We start from the raw sequence: 21,321 nt of genomic DNA, 5'->3' as shown, positions 1-21,321 counted from the left end.
GAACAGAGGAGCCTGGTAGGCTGCAGTCCATGCTGTTGCAAAGAGTCGGACACGACTGAGCGACTTCACTTCATCTTGAAATGATGCCTTCCTTTCAGCCCCAGGCTATTTTTGGTCCCCAAGCCGACCCAGAAGACAGCCTGTCCCGATTTTCAAGGTGACAGTGCCGCCACCTACTGGCAAAAAAGTTCTCTCTGGTTGTGAGGTACAAGCATCAAGAACTCCAAAGGAAGGAATTAACTATTATTTCATACTCTTTCCCCCACTCCAAATGAATTCTCATCCAATGTGCTGTGACTAGAAGGAAGGGGGAGGGGAATAATGTGTCAGAAAACATGATTGAGCTTGTTAATTTTCTCTTGTCTCTTTTCTGAGTGAGAGTGAAAGTGTTAGTCATTCTGTCCAGTGGGACTCTTTGTGACCCCATGGACTGTAGCCAGCCAGGCTCCTCTGTCCTTGGGATTTCCCAAGCAAACATACAGGAGTGGGTGGCCATCCCCTGCTCCAGAATATCTTCCCCACCCAGGGATCAAGCCTGGGTCTCCTGCACTGCAGGCAGATTCTTTACATCTGAGCCACCAGGGAAGCCCAGTCTCTTTGGAAAAGAAAAGTCTCTTTTCTATTCTTTTGATTTCTGCTGCTGCTGCTAAGTCGTTTCAGTTGTGTCCGACTCTGTGCGACCCCATAGACTGCAGCCCACCAGGCTCCCCCGTCCCTGGGATTCTCCAGGCAAGAACACTGGAGTGGGTTGCCATTTCCTTCTCCAATGCATGAAAGTGAAAAGTGAAAGTGAGGTCGCTCAGTCGTGTCCAACTCTTAGCGACCCCATGGACTGTAGCCTACCAGGCTCCTCTGTCCATGGGATTTTCCAGGCAAGAGTACTGGAGTGGGGTGCCATTGCCTTCTCCCTACTCTTACCTTTATTATGTCCTTCCTTCTACTTACTTTGGATTTACTTTTCTCTTCTTTTTCTGTTAATAACTTCTTAAGGTGGAACCTTAGACCATTGACTTTTTAAAAAATATTTATTTGGCTGCTCAGGGTCTTAGTTGCAGCATGTGGGATCTAGCTCCCTGACCAGGGATGGAACCTGGGTCCCCTGCATTGGGAGTATGGAGAGTCCTGGCCACTGGACCACGAGGAAGTCCAGATCATTGACTTTTAAACTTTCTCCTTTTCTAATATAATTATTTACAGCTATCAATTTCCCTTGAAGCACTACTTTAGCTGCATTCCACAGATTTTGAAAAGCTTTATTTTCATTACCATACTGTTGGGAATACTTTCTGATTTCCTTGTTGATTTTTTTTGTTTTTTGATCATGGATAGTTTAGCAGAATGTTATTTAATTTCCAAGTTATGGGTTTCTCCTAGGTATTTTGTTGTTGTTGATTTCCAATCTAACTCCATTATAATCAGAGAACAAACTAAGTATAATTTAAAATATTTTAAATTTACTGGGATTTGTTTCATGGCCCAGGATATGGTCAGACACTGAATTTGAAACATCTGGTATATAGATAAATTTGTTTGGTTCCAACACTTTTTTAGTGGGACTTCCTGCCTTTGTTAGACCCATCACTGAATGCGTGCTAAGGTGCTTCAGTCATGTCTGACTCTATGGACTGTAGGCCACCAGGCTCTTCTGTCCATGGGAGTCTGCAGGCAAGAGTATTGGAGTGGGTTGCCATGCCCTCCTCCAGGGATCTTCCCAACCCAGGGATCGAACCCACATCTTTTTTTTTTTTTTTTTTCATGTCTCCTGCATTGTCAGGTGGGTTCTTTACCACTAGTGCCACCTGGGAAGCCCAAGACCCATCATTACAGAGGATTTATTCCACAAGTCATTCTGTGTTCAAAAGTTCAGAAGAATCACATCTACCCTACATACATTGTCCCCCATCACTCTAGGGTACTACCTTTGACCTGGTGACCAGCAGGTGGGGATGGCCTGGTCCTCACTTACCTTCTAAAGGCATCTGGGCTGAAGGTCTTCCTTGCTTCCCCTTCATGGTCAGGAAGGAGATACTAAAGATCCCTGTAGCCTGCTCTCTGCCTCTGCAGAAAGTTTTTGTTTCTGGTTCAACTCCCTCACTTGAACATTTTTCTTGATCCATACCACTTACATCCCACTGTCAGAGACCCAATTTTAAGTCTTTCCCTGCTCCTTTCTGTTTCTCCTTCAAGTACAGCTGATACCCCAGCAACCCTCCTTCTGTCCACCTACTCTTAAATTCTTCTTTTGTGTTCCTACCAATGGCTTCCTTACACCAACCTGTGAGTCTTGGTCCCTTCATAGATGTCACCTGAAGAAATAATGCCCTGGATATCGTTTTGTTCTTTCCCCAAAATCAGATCTTTCCTCAAAAGCAAAGCTTTCAGGATACACAGAAGATTTGCCATGGCTTCCATTGCACCTCTGTGCCTTTGCCCAGCCTGGCTATACCAACCTGCAATCATCTAAGTCCTGAGTCACTTACTACATGACAGGTTTCCAAAAATGGTCCAAACAGCTGCCTCCTGGTATTCATACTTTTGTTTAATCCCCTGTCCTAACTTGCTTCTAACCTGTGACTTGTTGTCTAACGAGTAGAACGGGCAGAAGAGGCTATCCTGTGACTTGCTTCTAACGAGTGGAATGTGGCAAGAGGGATGTGATATCCATGGAATAACAAGCTTGCTAGAGTCTCTCTCCCTTGGTGTCTTTGAAAAACAAGTTGCCATGCATCCTACAGCCATGGGGGAATGATTTCTGCCAACAGGCTGCAAGAGCTCAGAAACAGAGCCTCTGTTGAGAAGCCAGTCCCGGGTAAACCTTGACTGTTGCCTTGTGAGAGGATCCAGTTAAGCTATGCTTGAACTCCTGACCCAGAGAAACTGCAAGATAAGTGTGTGCTGTGTTAAGCCACTGAGTTAGAGATCCTTTGTTACACAGTAACAGAAAACAAATATACCAGGTGAAGTGGAGTCCCAAGGAATTCCCAGAAGTTCCAGCATGGCACTCCACCATCAGGGTGTGTTTTAGAAGTGGGCAGCTGAAGACTGATTCCCTACACTTCTCGGTCTTCAGGCTCCATGCATTCCTGGAAGGGGGCTAGAGTCTTGCCATACTCTTGGTCACCCAAGTTTGGCACCGGAATTTCTAAGTGGGAAAGGGTGGCAATCATCCCAAAGCTGCATTGGCTTAGTAACTACACAAATCTCAAAAAGGAAGAAACATCTGCTCACAGCCAGGAGCTGACCTGGTTCTATCAACAAGGACTTGGTGTTGCTATACAATATCCACAGCCAGATTGTGGTCTTCTGCTGAGCAAAAATAATTGACAGAATATCAACATCTGCCAAGGCCACACTGTGACTATGATGGATAAAGACAAAAACAAGACCACTCCACAATTACTGTACAACACAGACAAAATGTGAGTATTATCCAAACCACAAAAAGAACTAAACATCACCTATCCTGATGAATGAGTGACTAATGCTTCTTTACCAATCCCACCTCTGGTCTCCATCATTTTCCCCACCTTATAAACAAAATGTATTAGAGGGTGAACTTTGGTCCCCCTAAAATTCATATGCTGAAGTACATACCTCAGTACCTCGGGAGGTGACTGTATTTGAAGATAGTGTCTTTAGGAGGTGATTGTGTTAAAGGAGGTTGTTATGGTATGTCCTGGGCTTCCCAGGTGGCACTAGTGGTAAAGATCCACCTGCCAGTGCAAGGAGATGCAAGAGACACAGGTTCGATCCCTGAATTGGGAAGATCCTCTGGAGTATGGAATGACAACTCACTCCAGCGTTCATACCTGTAAATTTCCATGGACAGAGGAACCTAGTGGGCTATAGTCCATGGAGTTGCAAAGAGTCAGACACTGCTGAGCACAGACACACACGGTGTGTCCAAATCTAATCTGACTGCTGTCCTTATAAGAAAAGGAAATTTGGACACATGATAGATTTGGACACCCAGGGGCACTTGGGTTTGGAGGGACAACCATGTGAGTCCATAGCAGGAAGGTAACCATCGTTGAGCCAAGGAAAGAGGCCTCAGGAGGAACTAAATCCACCAATGTCTTGATTTTGGACTTCTGGCCTTCAGAACATGAGAAATTTTTAACTTCTGATGTTCAAGCCACCCAGTCTATGGGGCCCTAGCAAACTCTTATAGAATTTCAGAATTACACTGACTTTCTGAAAAGTCAGTCCAGAGCAAAGCCCTGCTTCCTTAAACCTCTCCCAAGATCACCTAACAACAAAGTCAAATCCTTTAATAAGCCCTCCCAACACCCTCTTTCTGAGATGGCACACACATTCCTCAAAGTATGCATTCTTCCTAGTTGCAAAAAGCAAGAAATCCAACTAATTCAACTTCAGCTGTGTCTCTGGTGGTCTTTGCCCAAAGGGTGTTGATAACTACAGTTCTGCTTGAAGCCACTTTGGCCAGCACTGAAAACCATCCCTTGTGTTTTCACTGGGCTTGTGTCAGACCTGGTGTGGGGAGAAGCTTTCCCAATGTTGGCATATTTCCATTCTCTGCTCCTCTTCCTCTTCTCCAATTCCTTCCCTCCCTACATCCACATGGGTGACTCAGTGATGAGGTGAATGGTTCTTTGTCTCCAGAAACCTGGCACAGCGATGGTGCCTGTGTGACTGATTTTTCACAGAAGGGGCTTAATGATATATCTGGATGAACTGAGGCCTCCTGGGAGAGTGCTGGAGAAACTGAGTGGTCACCACTCAGCCAACTTCTGACTCTGGTTTTCTCAGTGGAATATGCAGACAGAGGCAAATGCTGGATTGCTGGACATTGGAGAGAAATTTTTTTTTCAGAGATGGGAGGCAAGACAAAGAGACTAGAGACAAGGAAACCACAGAAGGCTATTGGGGAAGAAGGAAAGTCAGGGTATTGGTCAGGGAGTTTTTTTTATCATGTTTTATTGTCCACGAGTAATGAAAAATTTAGGACATTTTCAGTAAAATTTAAATTACATACCAGTCTCTGGGAGGTGAACTCTGGGGTCTCTTGACAGTGCAGCATTTGACTTCAAGGAGGCCTGGGGAAGAGAGAAGGCTTCCAAAGAAGGATGGGTCACACACAAGTGACAACAGTCTAAATGTCATTTTTATTATGAATCTAAACAAAACTGCACTTTGTTAAGTGACCTGAATAATTGGTGCATTTTTACCTGACGGGTGAGTGATTGTTCTCTTGTTGTTGTTGTTCAGTCACTAAGTTCATGTCTGATTCTTTGCAACCCCACGGACTGTAGCCCACCAGACTCCTCTTTCCATGCGATTTCCCAGGCAAGCATACTGAAGTGAGTTGTCATTTCCTTCTCCAGGAGATCTTCTTGACTCAGGGATTGCACCTGAGCCTCCTGCATTGGCACATGGGTCTTTATTGCTGAGCCAGCAGGGAAGCCCCAGTTGTTCTCTAAAACCTCTCAAAAACCCTTAACTTGGTACCCAGCAGATGTATGGTATGCATTGTATTTTGTCTCCAGTGGTTCCTGCACCCCTTCTAGAAACCTCTGCATTCATTTCTTCAACACACTTACTAAATATTAATACATGAGCATTTCAATGCCAAGTGAAGAGTTTAGAATGATAACTCTAACAGGACTCTTGGCCCCACGATGGAATAATGTTCTCATCCACAGATGCATATCAGACTCACCTGGGGGACTTCCAAATCTACTGAAGCCCAGGCCCCACCACGGGTTAGTTAGCTCAGAACCTTCTGGGGCCCCAGCATCAGTTTGTTTTTTTTTTTTTTTTGGCCACACCATGTAGCTTGCAAGATCTTAGTTTCCTGACCAGGAATTGAACCCACACCCTCAGAAGTGAAAGTGGAGAGTCTTAATCACCAGATCACCAGGGAATTCCCCAAGCACCAGTATTTTAATAGCAGCCCTGGCGATGCTACGTGCAGCCAGGATCAAGAGACAGACTGACAAAAAGAAAATTACAAGGTGGTGGAGTGTATGTGACAAAGATCTAAGGCAGCCCATAAGCGGGCCCTCCCTCCAGGGAGGGCCTCCTAGCTGAACGTTATCGCAACAGAGCCCTATGTTTTGAATAGGAGTTAGTAGGATAACAGAATTCCAGGGTGAGGCCTTGAGGCACGAGTGAGAGTTACCTAGTGCATGGAATTTAGCCTGGTGGACTCACCAAAGGAAGCAAGTGATAGGGAAGCAGAGAGATAAGAGTCACCAGTAGGTGAAGGGCCTGTGCGCTGGGCGGAGTTGGCCCCCATCCACAAGGCACTGCTGAGCACCCACAGGTCCTAAGCAAAGGAGTTGCACAATTAAATGTGCGCTTTAGCATCAAAAACATTTTGTATTGGGGTATAGCCGATGAACAATGTTGATAGGTTCAGGTGATCAGCCAAGGGACTCAGCCATACATACACATGTATTCATTCTCCCCCAAAGCCCCCTCCCATCCAGGCTGACAAATGTGACCTTTAGAAGGATCCCCCAGGCCACGGCGGGAGGGGAGATTGGAGGGACCCAGAATAGAAGTGTTAAGACCAGTTAGGAGAGACGATGGGAGCCCCTGGCCAGGCCCTGGCAGAGGATAAAGAAAAGTGAAGTGATAACAAGGAAGTGAAACCCCACCGCACTAGATGGTGAGTTGAATGGGGGAGAGGGACAACAAGAAACTTCCTGGAATTAGCACCAGAAAGGGCCTCCTGACCACACCCTCTGGCTTCTACTCAGCAGCCACAAGACTCTCAATTCTAAGGTCCTGCAGTGACCCTTCATGCTGTAAGAGCAGTAGAGGAACAGAGGAGCCTGTCTCTTTATTTCCTCCACACTTAGAAACACCCACTTCTAGGTCCTCCCAACTCCTTCACCACAGCCTCCCCCTGAAGTCTTTTGAACTCCCCCTGCTGCCTGACCCTTAGCAGAGTCTTACTGCCTCAAGCAGCTTCCCTTTGGCCCCAAACTAAAAAGGCCAGAGACCTAGAGTTCCATCTCATTTCTGCCACCTGTTTCCCTTATGGACTTTTGCAAGTCATCTCATGGAAACTCAGTAAACTTTAGCTGCTTCATCTACAAAATGGGAATAACAACACTTGTAAAGATGTGAAGATTAAGAACTAATGTAACATAGAAGGAACCAAGCAAATAGTAGAAAACTAAAAATAGTTGATACCAGTAATATGGAAATCTCATCTCTTTTAAGGGCTTCCCTAGTGGCTCTGTAATAAAGAATCTGCCTGCCAATGCAGGAGACTCGGGTATTATTCCTTGATCAGAAGATCCCCTGGAGAAGGAAATGGCAACCCACTCCAGTATTCTTGCCTTGGAAATCCCACGGGCAGAGGAGCCTGGTGGGCTACAGTCCATGGGGGTTGGAAAGAGTCAGACACAACTTGGTCACTGAGCAAGCACAAGCACACATCTCTTTAAAAAAAAGAAGAAAGAAAAAAGGACAAGCCAGGTTAGAAAATCAGCAAAGATCATAAAGAGGCTAAAGAAAGAAACAGAAAGAGGAAGGGAGAGATGGAGGGAGGAAAGAGAGAAAAAGAAAAATACAATAGCCAATGGATAAATGAGAAGCCCCTCATTAATCAGATAAAAGCAAATTACTTCTGCTGAAGGATGGTGGTGATGGTCACACAACAATAAACATAAACTTAATTTCACAGAAATGTACACTCAAAAATGATTAATATGGTAAATTTTGTGAAGTGTATTTTACCACAATTTAAAAGATAAAATATAATATTCCTTTAATCAAGCAAAATAAAACAGCTAAGGATTACATTTTTTCACCACTTAAATTGGCAGAAGCAAAAGCATGGCAGCACTCAGTCGAAATGTACAGGCTTTGTGTAATGCTGTCCAGCACCATTTAAAATGTGGATGTCCCTTGACCTAGAAATTCCAGTGCAGGAATCTGTCCAAGGGAAATATTGACACATATGTGCAAACACACATGCACATACACACACTCACACACACACTCTGAAGCATTAGAAGTGAAGCTGGGCTCACTGGAGCATTAGAACGATAGAAAACAATCTACACGGTCCTTAAAAAGAAAAGTTACATGGCTGTTTGAACAAATGAGGAAGATCTTTATGTTCACACCAAACTCATGACTTCTGCGGAGAGACTTTCGTTTTGATTCTCTGTGCTTCTATATTACTTCCCTGGCAGTCCAGTGGTTAAGACTCTGAGCTTCCACTGCAGGCAGCTTGTATATTGCTGATTTTTTTTATACCAAGCACAACTTTTATAATTCATTTAGTTTTAATAATTTTTTTTTTTTTTTTTTTTTGCTGTGCGGGGTCATTTTTGCTCCGTGGGCTTTCCTTTATTGCATCAAGCTAGGGCTACTCTTTATTACAATGTGCAGTCTTGTTGTTGTGGTGGCTTCTCTTGTAGTAGAGTCTAGGCTCTAGGGTGCTCGGGCTTCAGTAGTTGTAGCTTCCTGGCTCTAGAGCACAAGGTCAGTAGTAGTGGAGCACGGGCTTAGTTGCTCCATGGCATGTGGGATCTTCCTGGACCAGGACCGAACCCGCATCTCTTGCATTGGCAAGTGGATTCTTCACCACTGAGCCACCAGGGAAGCCCTTAATGATTTTTTTTTTTTTTTTGGACTGAATGCTTCTTGAGCGCTCACTCTATGACTTGTCCAGTTGGGAACGTTCCTCCACTTCAAAATCTAATAGCCTTGTTCTTCCCAGCAGCTACAGTGCTCTCCACAACAGGGCCTCCCTGTCATTTCTCATGACCATAAATAATTCTGCAGGGAAGAGTGCTGGGGAGAGAAGCAGGGCAGAGGAAACTATGGGTATTCTTGTGACTCTGATTCAAGAGATGCATCGTGCTACCAGCATTCTCAGCCACCTTCTCTCTGCTGGCCTCTGCCATGACCCCAAGCCAGCCCCTGAGACCCCACCAGTCTTTGAATGCCACTGCCCTGGCATCTGTTATTTTCATGATGGAGAGTGGAGGCTTCTCGTTTTTGCTTCTTCATTCCTTGCCAGAGTTTGGCTGCCCCCCAGCATCCCAAGGTCTTTTAACCTGCAGCCTGGCTTCACAGACTGTTGATAGCCTTAGTGAGGGAGCATCTCTGCTCACATCCCCTCTCATCTGTAGGCCATAAGTCATCCTTCCCAAGGGCTCAGAGATTCATTTTTCTTATTCCTAAGAAGGAAACTCACTTCTTTGTGAGTTTGAATCTAACAAAGATTAGATTCTAATCTATTCCCCCTTGTGGCCCAGAATTCCAGTCCGAGGGTCAGCTTCTCTCCATGTGTGTATGAACACTCTTGGTCCAAAATCAGAGGTTCATCTACAGAGAGAAATGTGTTTTACAGTCTCCCAGAAATGAGGTGTCCATACAATTATTTTCTTCAGTTGGCCCTTGTATACACACATGTACAACTTTGAAAAAAAATACATCCTGGGCTTCATATTTGATATTTTTTCCACAAAACAACCACGTGGATATGGACACTGTCCCCATCTGTCAAGACCCACCCTCCTTGTTCTGGGAAGCAGAATACTGCATATGGAGGTAAAGCCACTTGTCCAAGTCGCTGCCTCTGGTAGGTGCTGGAGTCAAACTCACATACTCTCACTTCAGAATCCAGACTTTCACCTGCTTCACCATACCTCCTCCTCTCATTACCAGCTCATATTTTCTTTAAGGAGATATATGTGTTTATATCTTCCATTATGAAGATTTTTTTTTCAGGAATAAAAATAGTTTAATTTGGGTAATTACATTAGATCATTATTTTTCTTACTAATTTTTTTTTCTTTAAAATACAAGGAACACAGAAGCATGTTAAACACAATCACTAGGGATGCAAATAGCAAAATTCAATTAGTGTGGTCACTAACTCTACAGGACAAATGATCAGTTTTCTTCAACAAATAAATTACAAGGAAAAAAAAAAGAGGAAGCAGAAACTAGAGATTTAAAGAGACTTAAGAGACTGGTCAGGCTTTCCCAATGTCTCAGCAGTAAGGAATCTGCCTGCAATGCAGAAGACACGAGTTCCTGTTGGGTTGGGAAGATCCCCTGGAGGACAGCACAGGCAACCCACTCCGGTATTCTTGCTTAGAGAATCCCACGGACGGAGGAGCTTGGCAGGCTACAGTCCACAGCATCGCAAATAGTCTGACATGGCTGAAGCGACTGAGCACGGAGGCACGCAAGAGACTTGTCAACCCATTAGAGTAATTGGGCATTATTTGATTCCCGATCCAAACAAATGAATTATAATGACAGCATTTAAGAGACTTTGGGGAAATTTGAATGCTGGGTTTTTGTTCATCACAAGGAATTATTGTTTATGCTATTAAAGATGATAATGTTATTGTGGATAATTTTTTTCATTTTTATTTTGTACTGGAGTATAGCCTATTAACAATGCTGTGGTAGATTCGGGTGGACAGTAAAGGGACTCAGCCATACGTATACAAGTATCTATTCTCCCCCAAACTCCCCTCCCATTCAGGCTACCACATAACATTGAGCAGAGTCCCCAGTACTATAGAACAGGATCTAGTTGGTTATCCATTTTAAATACCCACTGTGTACTTGTCAACCCCAAATTCCCTATCTCTTCCCCTCACCCCGTTCTTCCCCCATGGCAACCATAAGTTCATTCTCTAAGTCTATGAGTCTATTTCTGTTTCGCAAATAAGTTCACTTACATCATTTCTTTTTAGATTCCGCATATAAGAGCTGTCATACAATATTTCTCCTTCTCTATCTGACTTATTTCATTCAGCATGACAATCTCTAGGTCCGTTCACATTGCTGCAAAGGGCATTACTTCATTCTTTTTAATAGCTGAGTAATATTCCATTGTATGTATGTACTATATCTTGTTTATTCATTTCTATCAATGGACATCTAGGTTGCTTCTATGTCTTAGCTATTGTAAACAGTGCTGCAATGAACATTGGGGTGCATATATCCTTTCAGACCATGTTTTCCTCTAGGTATATGCCCAGGAGTAGGATTGGAAACACACACAAAGGAAGGGGGAAGAGTATGAACCTGTGTGTACATATCACCCAGCTTGTGAAGATCATGCTAGCATCTCTAGTATCAGTATCCCACAGAAGGGTTTGGGAATCCCAGACCTAGGTCATTGTGAGTAGCTCCTCCAGGACTTGGTCAGAAGAACACAGTGAGGATGATCCAGGTAGTGCCCAGGAAAGAGCAGGCCAGACCCACAGAGGAAGCACAAGGATCATGAAGGTTGTGGGGTGTAGTAGCGGTAGGTGCTCAAAATTCCCAGGGGGGCTGCTGGCAGCAGTCAGGTTCCAGCCCGAAGCCATTCTTATCCTAAATCTCCTGGGATGGACACTTTGAAACACAGCCGAGATCCCAGTTCAAGGGAGGGTTGGCTGGGGGCATTGTCTGCAGATTTGGGTCAGGCCCTTCAGTATTGCCTGAGCAGCAGAGGGCACCTGCTCAGCCCCTTTTGGGACAACCCTAGTTCCAGAGCCCCGAAGGGGGACTGAAGCCATCTTAGCTCTCTTCCCTTTGCCCAGTCTCACTTCCTTCCTCCCCTTCCACAGGAGGTAATCCTAGGGCACTCCTTGACAAACATCCTGCACCTTAAACCATCTCAGAGTCTACTTGCCTGGAAACCCGATTTGCAATACTACTTGTCTCTAAAAAGCATTACAGCCCTGAGCCCTAGTGGCTCAGTGGTAAAGAATCCACCTGCCAAAGCAGGAGACACAGGTTTGATCCCTGATCTGGGAAGATCCCATGTGCTTCAGAACAGCTAAGCCCGTGCACCACATAGCTATTGAGCCCAGGAGCCACAACTACTGAAGCTCACCTGCTATAGAGACTGTGCTCAACAATAAGAAGCCACTGCAAGGAGAATCCCACACAAAACCACTAGAGAAGAGCCCCTTCTCACTGCAACTAGAGAAAAGCCTTCACAGCAATGAAGACCCATTACAGTGAAAAATAAAGAAATAAATTTTTAAATAAAATAAATAAAAAGCATTATTAATACAGTCATCCGAAGAGTCATCCTATTGGGACAGTAAGGACTGCTACACCTTATTCACAGAAAACAGAGATATCGGGACAGGAGAGTGAAAGTGAAAGTCATTCAGGCATGTCCGACTCTTTGCGACCCCATGGACTATACAGTCCATGAAATTCTCCAGGCCAGGATACTGGAGTGGGTAGCCACTCCTTTCTCCAGGGGATCTTCCCAACCCAGGGGTCTAAACTAGGTCCCCTGCATTGCAGGCAGATTCTTTCCAGCTAAGCCACAAGAAAGACAAAGCAAACGGGAGAGATGTTTACACACTATGTGTCTGAGGAAGATGCAAAGCACATTTGAGGAGAGGGGGATGCAGCTTGCTTTATTTCTCTGGGAGGCCTGAGGAGCTGAGCCAATTAAAGGTAATTCAGTCTCTTCCTGATCCAAGCAATCTTCTAGGACTTCATTCAACCCCCCACACCCCCACCTGCCAGGGAAAATGCTCAACGTTGGGTCATTCTTTCTTTTTCCCTCCTCCCCAAGCAGGTCCAAGAGCCAGAGGTTCACCTGAAGCATCTGCCGCTGGTGCAGCCCAGAGCCTTTTTCCCTGGCTGATCTCCTGACTTGCACATTACCTGAAATCTGAAGGCCGCTTTACTTTCATCTCTGGCTTGGGCAACCTTCCCTGGGGCCCTCTTTATGGGGTCAGTTCACCCCTGACGTAGTGATACCCTCATCTCTGCAAACGTATCAGTCAATCCCTCAGGGAACTTCTACATTTCTCCCTGAGGCCCTGGGGCATTCTTGGACCTCTACACTCGCTGAGCTGATCATGCAGGTAAAGGGAACTGCTGCTGCCAAGAACACTAGAGTGGGTTGCCATTTCCTTCTCCAATGCATGAAAGTGAAAAGTGAAAGTGAAGTCGTTCAGTCGTGTCTGACTCTTAGTGACCCCATGGACTAGGTGCTCTCTAAGGCCAGATTGCCTAATTTCCATGATGTCTTTTTTTTTTTTGGAAACTGCTGCATGGTTTATGAGATCTCAGTTCCCCTACCATAGACTGAACCTAGGCCACAGCTGTGAAAGCACCAAGTTCTAACTACTGGACCATCAGGGTCCCTGTGATGGGTTTTTTGAATGTGTCACCTTGATTCTTGATTAGGCTATAGTCTTGGCTATTTATTAACTATGTATCTACACATATACACCCATTTGTAATTCACATGGTATGATACATTTTATGAAAAAATAATCAAGATGGGTGAGGCTTGGACACACAGGGAGGGACATTTAGCACAGAGCCTAACACACAGTTTTAGTTATTTCTGTTACCGTCACTAAGTCACCTGAACCAGCTAGAAACCTCTCTTTGCCTGGAGAATTCCATGGACAGAGGAGCCTGGTGGGCTACAGTCCATGGGGTCTGCACAGAGTCAAACACAACTGAAGCGACCAACACTAACATATCACACCCACCACTGCATATCTTCTGTGGTGATCAACTCTCAGATTCTTCAGTTTTTTTTAATCCCCATCCCCACTCTGTGAGTCAGCACCTCTTGATCTCTTACCTAGACAGCCTCTTCCATCCCTCACTGCCTCTTTCCTTGCTCCCCTCTGCCTAAATTCTGTTGAGATTTATATCAACATAGATTCAGATCGCTGCTCTATCACTTAGGACCGGGAGAGACTGGGCTTGTTCCTTTGGTTCTGTCTTAGCTTGCTCTGTCATAACAAAACATGGTAGACTGGGTAGCTTAAATAAAAGTCATTTATCTCTCACAGCTCTGGAGGCTGAGAAGTTTAGAATCAAGGGACCAGCCATTTCAGCTCTTGGTGGGAGCCCCTTCCTGGCTTACAGACAGCCACGTTCTTACTGGTGCCCACATGGCCTTTCCTCCCTGCACATGCAGAGAGAGGGGGGAAGTTTTCATGTTTCCTTCTTTTCTTAGATGGGGACTTTCCAGGTGTCTCAGTGGTTAAAAAAAAAAAAAAAATCCACCTGCCAATACAGGAGATGCAGGAGAAACAGGTTCAATCCCTCGGTCAGGAAGATCCCCTGGAGGAGGGTATGGCAACCTTCTCCAGTATTCTTGCCTGGAGAATTCCATAAACAGAGGAGCCAGGAGGGCTACAGTCTACGGGGTCTCCAATCCATGAGACGACACAATTGAGCACACGCTTACCCTTTTCTTAGATTAGAGCACTAATTCCATCATGAGGTCACCACCCTCATGGCCTCGTCTAAACCTAATTCCCTCCCAACAGCCCCACCTCCTAATATCAATGCTCTAGGTTATAGGCTTCAACATATGTATTCTGGGGGGGCATAAACATTCAGTCCCTAACAAACTCCCTAGATCTTTGTTTCCTCATTAGTAAAATGAAGGTAATAATACTTGCCCCAGGGTAGTCATAAGGACTCAACAACCCAGTAGTAACTGTGGTTGAGATGATTATTATTGAGATAACATAATTAAAACTTAAAACACCAAGTTGGCCACATAGAAAAGATTGCATAAATAGCAGTTATTATTGGTGGCATTACACCCTCCTTAAGACTCAGCTCAAATGTCCACAGGCATGTGGATCAGCCCATGTCACCACTGAATCTTGTAGAGTTGTTCTGTTATATCCATCACATGTCATCACATCCATTTATTTATGTGTCTATTTCCCATTACAGACCATGAACATATCAAGGTTAGAGGTCAAGATGCCTGCACCCTGTCTGTTGCCCAGCACCTGATGGGCACTAGGAAATGCTTGTTGAATAAATACACGAGCAAATGAAAGCATGAGCCAGGGCAAGTGACACCCAGATTCTCAGGTGAGGGCTCCCTGGTTTCCTCAACTACTCACAGCATGTATTGGCCTATGCTTCGTGGACAAAAATTGGTATGTTTGCTTCAGTTGACAGAGAGCTAGGAGTCAGAGTTCCTGTCCTGGACCAAACCTGGCAGCTGTATTAGCATGTGATTTAAATGTTGATGGGCATTATGGACTGAATGTGTCTCCTCCCCAAATTCGTTATGCTGGAAGTCCTAATCCCCAGCACCTCAGAATATAACCCTGCTTGAATATAAGGCCTTAAAAGAGATGATTAAATTAAAATGAGGTTATTAGGATAGGGCTCAAATCTAGTCTGACTGGTGCCCTTATAAGGAGGAATATGGATACCCAGAGAGACATCATGGATGGACATGCTCAGAGGACAACCATTGTTAGGGTACAGTGAGAAGGCAGCCGTCTACAAGCCAGGAAAGAGGCCTTTGAGGAAGCCAAACCTGTCACACCCTGACTTTGGACTTCCAGCATGCACACTGTGAGAAAATGGATTTTTGTTGTTTAAGACACAGCCTCGGGTGTTCTGTTACGGCAGCCCTAGCAAACAAACACAATGGGTGAGTTCCCGTTCCCGTTTCCCCTACCATTTCTATATTGAAACTCTCCCATAACTTCCTTAAACATTTTCCCATCAATTCCAGATATCATCTGACCTTAATTTCAGGACTCTGACAGTTTATTCCACCCATCATCACTATGCCCAAAATGACCCTGTCCCTTTAACATGTCCAGAAACCTCTTGTGAAGAATTCATATTCAGCTTGGGAGCATTTATTGGGCCACATGGAACGATGCAAATAGAATAATACTGAAAGTAGCTCAGAAAATGCTGCAGAGAAGTAATTAGCCTAGTGTGGGGAAAATGATAAAAATGAACTAAAGCAGTTGAACCACTCCCTTTCATATAGTACATCTCACCTATAATATTCTTTCACATACTTGATCTCCCTGATCCTCATGACAGCTCAATTACTATCTTCATTTCTTAGATGAGAAAATTGAAGCTCAGAGAATGAAGTGACTGGCCCAGAGCCCAGGGTTATGGTACCCAGGTAATGGTACCACCACTGGGACCAAGGTCTTCTGACCTCACGTGCTGTCTGAGGTGCTTTATTAGAAAAGAGGAGTTTTACCTGAAATTCATGTACAGATGTAAGAGCTCGATCCTAAAGAAGGCCAAGTGCATAAGAACTGATGCTTTTGAATTGTGCTGCTGGAGAAGACTCCTAATAGTCCCTTGGAGTTCAAGGAGATCAAACCAGCCAATCCTAAAGGAAATCAGTCCTGAACATTCGTTGGAAGGACTGATGCTGAAGCTGAAGTTCCAATACTTTGGTCACCTGATGCGAAGAGCCAACTCATTGGAAAATACCTTGATGGAAAGATTGAGGGCAGGAGGAGAAGGGGGCGTCAGAGGGTGAGATGGTTGGATGGCAACACTGACTCAATGGACATGAGTTTGAGCCAACTCCTGGAGATACTGAAGGACAGGGAAGCCTGGTGTGCTGTAGTTCATGGGGTCACAAACGGTCGAACACAGCTTAGCAGCTGAACAAAAACAACCTCAAAGCACACATTTGCCGCTTTCCTTTCTGGAGGTACAAAGATAATAAATAAAACCTTTTTCTCTACTTGCCTGTTCTAAATTGTTACTCCCTTCCCAGTAAGCTTGTAATTAGCTTTTGGTAAGGCTTCACTGGGAGGAAGCTGTTAAATTTGGCTCCAAGCCAAAGAGGAACACACTGCATAAAAGAGACAGAAAAAGAATATGAATTTTCAAATGAGCAAATCAGCTAAAAAGAAAATAGAAATTTTGCATGTTCCGTAAGTAGGAGGGTAAAAAAAAAAAACGAGTATCCAGAAGGGGCCAGTTTTCTAGTAATTATGCAAATTGAAAAGAAATTAGAAATGAATGAAAATCGGTGACAACTACAACAATGATTCCAAGAAGCCGAGAGAATGTATCCTTCACAGAAGCTTGCGAGGGTTTTGTTTGCTTTAAATCATTTGCAGCATCCTTTCTGATGGTCCTTTCCATAGACCCAGGCAAGGGGTGCGGGCACTTAGCAGAAGTCCCTCCACACACAGGGCTTCCCTGGTGGCTCAGAAGGTAAAGAATTTCGCCTGCAATGTAGGAGACCCAGGTTCGATCCCTGGTGGGGAAGATCCCCTGGGGGAAGGCATGGCAACCCACTCCAGTATTCTTGGCTGGAGAATCCCATGAATAGAGGAGCCTTGGGGGCTACGGTCCGTGACATCTCAAAGAGTCGGACACGACTGAAAAGCCACTTAGCACACACGCACACTCCACACACAAGCACCAACAGACCCAGCACAGGCTTCCTTGGCTCTAAGTGCCGGAAGCAAAGGGTGACCGCATCTCAGTGCCAGGGAGCTTTGTGGGCTGTGCTGCTGACAGCACCGAAGATGATGTGCTATTGTGTTTAGGGATGACTGGAATGATAGAGGCACTTACCCGAGCACTTCTGTCACTCAAACTTTTTCTCTCATAGATTCTTGCTTAACGATGATTCCCAGGAGTATCCCGCGCCCATTATCTTGCTACTTTTCCTGTTCCAGTCTGCGCCTCCAAAAATTAGCACAGGAATTCCTGCAGCTGCAGGCATTGCTCACAGATTAGCACAGTATTCCCAACAGCTGCATGTGACAGCTAAGGAATATTTTGTAGTAATGAACAGCTGATATTATTCTTTAATTTGTGCATGTGTAGGTCCGGACATAATACTTATGAAGCAAAATACAGATTCTTTCTAATGGTCGCGAGATTGACTTTGAATGCCATAAATGCAAATAGTTTCATTTTTATGAAATTCTTTATTGAATTCAATTATGCCTACAAAAATATTATTTTTTAAAATGCTAACGTGACTTTGAAATTTGTTAATAATTATTTGTATTTTGCTTTAGAATACTAATGTTAATATTCTAAAAGAAAATATTTAAAACATGAATGAACTTTTTGTTGTTGTTTACCTATTGAATTCACATTTTTTATTAAAATAAAGTTGGTCCTCATTATTCATGGACACCATAGTTGAAAATTATGTACTTGCTAAAGTTCATTTTTAACCCCCAAATCAACCTCACAGTGATTTTGTAGTCACTTTAAGACACACACAGAATGCTGGAATATTTGAGCTCCCAAGGTACATGTTGCCCAGAGGAGGCCACACAAGGCAACACTCTGCCTTCTTATTTCAGCTTTTATACTATAAATAAGTATTCTTCTTGCAGTCTATTTAGTACCTCATTTTTCTCATTTCTGTTGGTGATTTCACTGTTTAAAATGGCCCAGCTAGAGTGATGAAGTGCTGTCTAGTGTTCTTGAGAATAAGATTGTGACATGCTTTACAGACAAAAATGCACTTGTTACGTAAGTTTTGTACAGGCATTTTATGCTGTTGGCTGTGTGCATTCAATGTTAATGAATCAACAGTACATCCTAAATAAGGTGTCTTTCAACAGAAACACACATAAAACAAGCTTACATATGGATCAGCTGATGAAAATGCTCTGACCACATGTTTACAGGAAACTGACTATCTCTTGGATATTTGATATTTGATATTCACCAATTCAGCATTGGCAGCGACTTTATGGTACAAAACTTCCTTGAATAAGGAAAATCACCTGTATGTTTAAATTTTGTATACTTTGAATATAATTATATTACTTATATTAAATTATTATATTACTTATATATTTGTATACATATGTATATAATATATAATTATATTACTTGTATATTTATAATATATAAATATATTAATTACTATCTTTGGAACACAAGTTATGTAAAACTCTTGATACCAACACAATTACTAATTATGCTTAAGTGAGAACAGAAGAAAAACTTGTGGAATAAATTTCCAGTGATTTATTAGAAATGTTTTTATTAGTATATCTTAATTGTGGTCTTCTTTTAAATGTCCCCAGTTTATGAATAGAATGCCCATAATCTGCATAATATTTTTAAAATTCAATTATCCATTTTCTAAATTATATTATGAAATTGAATTTCTTATGCAGGAGGATAAAATATATTTTCTTTATCAGTATGCTAGTTTGCTTAATAAATTAAATATTTAAACACGTGGCATGTGAGTCTCCATTTATATTCTGGCCTGGGATCTGCAAACATTAAGGTAGTAGTTTGTAGTAGCAAACTACTGAAAACAATGTAAATGTAAACCAATGTGTATTAATTAAATACTATATGATTCATCCATATAATATTGTAGAATCTTCAGTTCAGTTCAGTTCAGTCGCTCAGTCGTGTCCTACTCTTTGCGACCCCAGGAATCGCAGCATGCCAGGCCTCCCTGTCCATCACCAACTCCTGGAGTTTACCCAAACTCATGTCCATCAAGTCGATGATGCCATCCAACCATCTCATCCTCTGTTGTCCCCTTCTCCTCCTGCCTTCAATCTTTCCCAGCATCAGGGTCTTTTCAAATGAGTCAGCTCTTCGCATCAGATGGCCAAAGTATTGGAGTTTCAGCTTCAACATCAGTCTTCCCAATGAACACTTAGGACTGATCTCCTTTAGGAGAGACTGGTTGGATCTCCTTGCAGTCCAAGGGACTCTCAAGAGTCTTCTCCAACACCACAGTTCAAAAGCATCAATTCTTTGGCACTCAGCTTTCTTTATAGTCCAACTCTCACATCCATACATGACTACTGGAACAACCATAGCCTTGACTAGATGGACCTTTGTTGGCAGAGTAACGTCTCTGCTTTTTAGTATGCTGTCTGCTGCTGCTAAGTCACTTCAGTCGTGTCCGACTCTGTGCAACCCCATGGATGGCAGCCCACCAGGCTCCCCTGTCCCTGGGATTCTCCAGGCAAGAACACTGGAGTAGGTTGCCATTTCCTTCTCCAATGCATAAAAGTGAAAAATGAAGTCGCTCAGTCGCATCCGACTCTTAGCGACCCCATGGACTGCAGCCTACCAGGCTTCTCAGTCCATAGGATTCTCCAGGCAAGAACACTGGAGTGGGTTGCCATTTCCTTCTCCAGTGCATGAAAGTGAAAAGTGAAAGTGAAGTTGCCCAGTCGTGTCCGACTCTTTGAGACCCCATGGACTGCAGTCCACCAGGCTCCTCCATCCATGGGATTTTCCAGGCAAGAGTACTGGAGTGGGGTGCCATTGCCTTCTCCAATATGCTGTCTAGGTTGGTCATAACTTTCCTTCCAAGGAGTAAGCATCGTTTAATTTCATGACTGCAGTCACCATCTGCAGTGATTTTGGAGCCCAAAAATATAAAGTCAGTCACTATTTCCACTGTTTCCCCATCTATTTGCCATGAAGTGATGGGACCAGATGCCATGATCTTAGTTTTCTGAATGCTGAGCTTTAAGCCAACTGTTTCACTCTCCTCTTTCACCTTCATCAAGAGGCTCTTCAGTTCTTCTTCACTTTCTGCCATAAGGGTGGTGTCATCTGCATATATGAGGTTATTGATATTTCTCCCAGCAATCTTGGTTCCAGCTTGTGCTTCATCCAGCCCAGCGTTTCTCATGATGTACTCTGCATATAAGTTAAATAAGCAGCTTGACAATATACAGTCTTTCTAATTAATATTCAGGTTGATTTCCTCTAGGATTGACCGATTTGATCTCCTTGCAGTTCAAGGGACTCTCAAGAGTTTTCTCCAGTAGGACAATTCAAAAGCATCAGTTCTTCGGCGTTCAGCCTTTTTTACCATCCAGCTCTCACATCGGCACACGACTATCAGAAAAACCATAGATTTGATTATACAGACCCTTGTCGGCATAGTAACGTCTGCTTTTTAACTGCTGTCTAGGTTTGTCATAACTTTCCTTCCAAGGAGCAAGTAAAAGTAGCACCAGAAATTCCCTTTGTGATGATGGAATATGTCTGTATCTGGATTGGGGTGGTTGTGCAAATCTATGCATGTGACAAAATTGCATAGACCTACACACAGCAGAGTGCATTTAATTTTTGGTAAAATCTCGAAAGTGAAAGTGAAGTCACTCAGTCGTTTCCAACTCTTTGTGACCCCATGGAATGTAGCCTATCAGGCTCCTCTGTGCATGGGATTTACCAGGCAAGAGTACTGGAGTGGGCTGCCATTTACTTCTCCAGGGGATCTTCCCAACCCAGGGATAGAACTCTGGTCTCCCTCATTGCAAGCAGACACTTTACCATCTGAGCCACCAGGGTAAAATCTGGAAGAGGTCTGTAAATCACAAGCATGTCAGTGTCCTGGGTTTGATACAGCATTGCAGTTGTATAAGATGTTACCATCAAGTACACAGAAGACTTCAGTGTACTGTTTTTGCAACTTTCTATGAGTCTATAATTATTCCAAAGTAAAAGTTTTTTAAAATGAAAAAGAGTCAGAGAAAGAGGGCACTCATAGTAGAAGTATTGTTCTGGTGAAACTTTTATTTCATCTGTGTGCTCTTGTGAGTCCTGGGTCACCATGTGAAATGT

This window comes from Bos indicus, chromosome 11 (genome assembly GCF_029378745.1).
Source record: "Bos indicus isolate NIAB-ARS_2022 breed Sahiwal x Tharparkar chromosome 11, NIAB-ARS_B.indTharparkar_mat_pri_1.0, whole genome shotgun sequence".
Taxonomy (NCBI): Eukaryota; Metazoa; Chordata; class Mammalia; order Artiodactyla; family Bovidae; genus Bos; species Bos indicus.
Note: the sequence above shows the minus strand (reverse complement) of the source record.